This window comes from Lampetra fluviatilis, unplaced genomic scaffold, assembly GCF_964198595.1.
Source record: "Lampetra fluviatilis unplaced genomic scaffold, kcLamFluv1.1 SCAFFOLD_271, whole genome shotgun sequence".
In the NCBI taxonomy this organism is placed as follows: Eukaryota; Metazoa; Chordata; class Hyperoartia; order Petromyzontiformes; family Petromyzontidae; genus Lampetra; species Lampetra fluviatilis.
This window is the reverse complement of record NW_027621309.1, coordinates 110,026-113,945: the sequence shown is the minus strand read 5'-3', so window position 1 is coordinate 113,945 and position 3,920 is coordinate 110,026.

Below are 3,920 nucleotides of genomic sequence, written 5' to 3'. Positions count from 1 at the left end.
ACTCACCCACCCACCCACTCACCCACTCACTCACCCACCCCACTCACCCACCCACCCACTCACCCACTCACTCACTCACTCACCCACCCACTCACTCACTCACTCACTCACCCACCCACCCACTCTCTCAGCGCGAGTGTTTCAGGACCAGGACCAGCACTCCCTCACGTTCCGCTCGCTCAGTCAGTCACTCACTCACTCACTCACCCACCCACCCACCCACTCACCCACCCCACTCACCCACTCACCCACCCACCCACTCACCCACTCACTCACCCACCCACTCACCCACCCACCCACCCACTCACCCACTCACCCACCCACTCACTCACCCCACCCACCCACTCTCTCAGCGCGAGTGTTTCAGGACCAGGACCAGCACTCCCTCACGTTCCGCTCGCTCAGTCAGTCAGTCACTCACTCACCCACCCACCCACCCACCCACCCACCCACTCACCCACCCACTCACCCACTCACCCACCCACCCACTCACCCACTCACTCACCCACCCACTCACCCACCCACCCACCCACTCACCCACTCACTCACTCACCCACCCACTCACTGACCCACCCACCCACTCTCTCAGCGCGAGTGTTTCAGGACCAGGACCAGCACTCCCTCACGTTCCGCTCGCTCAGTCAGTCACTCACTCACTCACCCACCCACCCACCCACCCACTCACCCACCCACTCACCCACTCACCCACCCACCCACTCACCCACTCACTCACCCACCCACTCACCCACCCACCCACCCACTCACCCACTCACTCACTCACCCACCCACTCACTCACCCACCCACCCACTCTCTCAGCGCGAGTGTTTCAGGACCAGGACCAGCACTCCCTCACGTTCCGCTCGCTCAGTCAGTCACTCACTCACTCACCCACTCACCCACTCACCCACCCACTCACCCACTCACCCACCCACCCACTCACCCCACCCACCCCACCCACTCACCCACCCACCCACTCACTCACTCACCCACCCACTCACTCACCCACCCACTCTCTCAGCACGAGTGTTTCAGGACCAGGACCAGCACTCCCTCACGCTCCGCTCGCTCAGTCACTCACCCACCCACCCACCCACTCACCCACCCACCAACTCACCCACTCACCCACCCACCCACTCACTCACCCACCCACTCACCCACTCACTCACCCACCCACCCACCCACCACTCTCAGCGCGAGTGTTTCAGGACCAGGACCAGCACTCCCTCACGCTCCGCTCGCTCAGTCAGTCACTCACTCACTCACTCACCCACCCACCCACCCACTCACCCACCCACTCACCCACTCACCCACCCACTCACCCACCCACCCACCCACTCACCCACTCACTCACTCACCCACCCACCCACTCACCCACCCACCCACCCACCCACCCACTCACCCACCCACTACTCTCAGCGCGAGTGTTTCAGGACCAGGACCAGCACCCCCTCACGTTCCGCTCGCTCACTCACTCAGTCACTCACTCACCCACTCACTCACCCACCCACCCACTCACCCACCCACCCACCCACTCACCCACCCACCCACCCACCCACTCACCCACCCACTCACCCACTCACCCACCCACTCACCCACTCACCCACCCACTCTCTCAGCGGGAGTGTTTCAGGACCAGGACCAGCACTCCCTCACGTTCCGCTCGCTCACTCACTCAGTCACTCACTCACCCACTCACTCACCCACCCACCCACTCACCCACCCACCCACTCACCCACCCACCCACTCACCCACCCACCCACCCACCCACTCACCCACCCACTCACCCACTCACCCACCCACTCACCCACTCACCCACCCACTCTCTCAGCGCGAGTGTTTCAGGACCAGGACCAGCACTCCCTCACGCTCCGCTCGCTCACTCACTCAGTCACTCACTCACCCACTCACTCACCCACCCACCCACTCAACCACCCACCCACCCACCCACCCACTCACCCACCCACTCACCCACCCACTCACCCACTCACCCACCCACTACTCTCAGCGCGAGTGTTTCAGGACCAGGACCAGCACTCCCTCACGTTCCGCTCGCTCACTCACTCAGTCACTTACTCACCCACTCACCCACTCACCCACCCACTCACTCACCCACCCACTCACCCACCCACTCACCCACCCACCCACTCACCCACCCACCCACTCACCCACCCACCCACTCACCCACCCACTACTCTCAGCGCGAGTGTTTCAGGACCAGGACCAGCACTCCCTCACGTTCCGCTCGCTCAGTCACTCATTCACTCACCCACTCACCCACTCACCCACCCACCCACCCACTCACCCACCCACCAACTCACCCACTCACCCACCCACCCACTCACCCACCCACCCACTCACCCACTCACTCACTCACCCACCCACTCACACCACTCACCCACCCACCCACTCACCCACCCACCCACTCACCCACTCACTCACTCACCCACCCACCCACTCACCCACTCACTCACTCACCCACCCACTCACCCACTCACCCACCCACCCCACTCACCCACCCACCCACTCACCCACTCACTCACTCACTCACCCACTCACCCACCCACTCACTCACCCACTCACCCCACCCACTAACCCACCCACTCTCTCAGCGCGAGTGTTTCAGGACCAGGACCAGCACTCCCTCACGCTCCGCTCGCTCAGTCACTCATTCACTCACCCACTCACCCACCCACCCACTCACCCACTCACCCACCCCCACCCACCCCACCCACCCACCCCACCCACTCACCCACCCACCCACCCCACCCACTCACCCACCCACCCACCCACTCACCCACCCACCCACCCACCCACTCACCCACTCACTCACTCACCCACCCACCCACTCTCTCAGCGCGAGTGTTTCAGGGACCAGGACCAGCACTCCCTCACGCTCCGCTCGCTCAGTCACTCACTCACCCACCCACTCACTCACTCACCCACTCACCCACCCACTCACTCACTCACCCACTCACCCACCCACTCACCCACCCACCACTCTCAGCGCGAGTGTTTCAGGACCAGGACCAGCACTCCCTCACGTTCCGCTCGCTCACTCACTCAGTCACCCACTCACCCACTCACTCACCCACCCACCCACTCACCCACCCACCCACTCACCCACTCACCCACCCACCCACTCACCCACTCACTCACCCACCCACTCACCCACCCACCCACCCACTCACCCACTCACTCACTCACTCACTCACCCACCCACTCACTCACCCACCCACCCACTCTCTCAGCGCGAGTGTTTCAGGACCAGGACCAGCACTCCCTCACGTTCCGCTCGCTCAGTCAGTCACTCACTCACTCACCCACTCACCCACTCACCCACCCACTCACCCACTCACCCACCCACCCACTCACCACCCACCCACCCACTCCACCCACCCACCCACCACCACTCACCCACCCACCCACTCACTCACTCACCCACCCACTCACTCACTCACCCACCCACTCTCTCAGCACGAGTGTTTCAGGACCAGGACCAGCACTCCCCTCACGCTCCGCTCGCTCAGTCACTCACCCACCCACCCACTCACCCCACCCACCAACTCACCCACTCACCCACCCACCCACCCACTCACTCACCCACCCACTCACCCACTCACTCACCCACCCACCCACCCACCCACCACTCTCAGCGCGAGTGTTTCAGGACCAGGACCAGCACTCCCTCACGCTCCGCTCGCTCAGTCAGTCACTCACTCACTCACTCACCCCACCCACCCACCCACTCACCCACCCACTCACCCACTCACCCACCCACTCACCCACCCACCCACCCACTCACCCACTCACTCACTCACCCACCCACCCACCCACCCACTCACCCACCCACCCACCCACTCACCCACCCACTACTCTCAGCGCGAGTGTTTCAGGACCAGGACCAGCACCCCCTCACGTT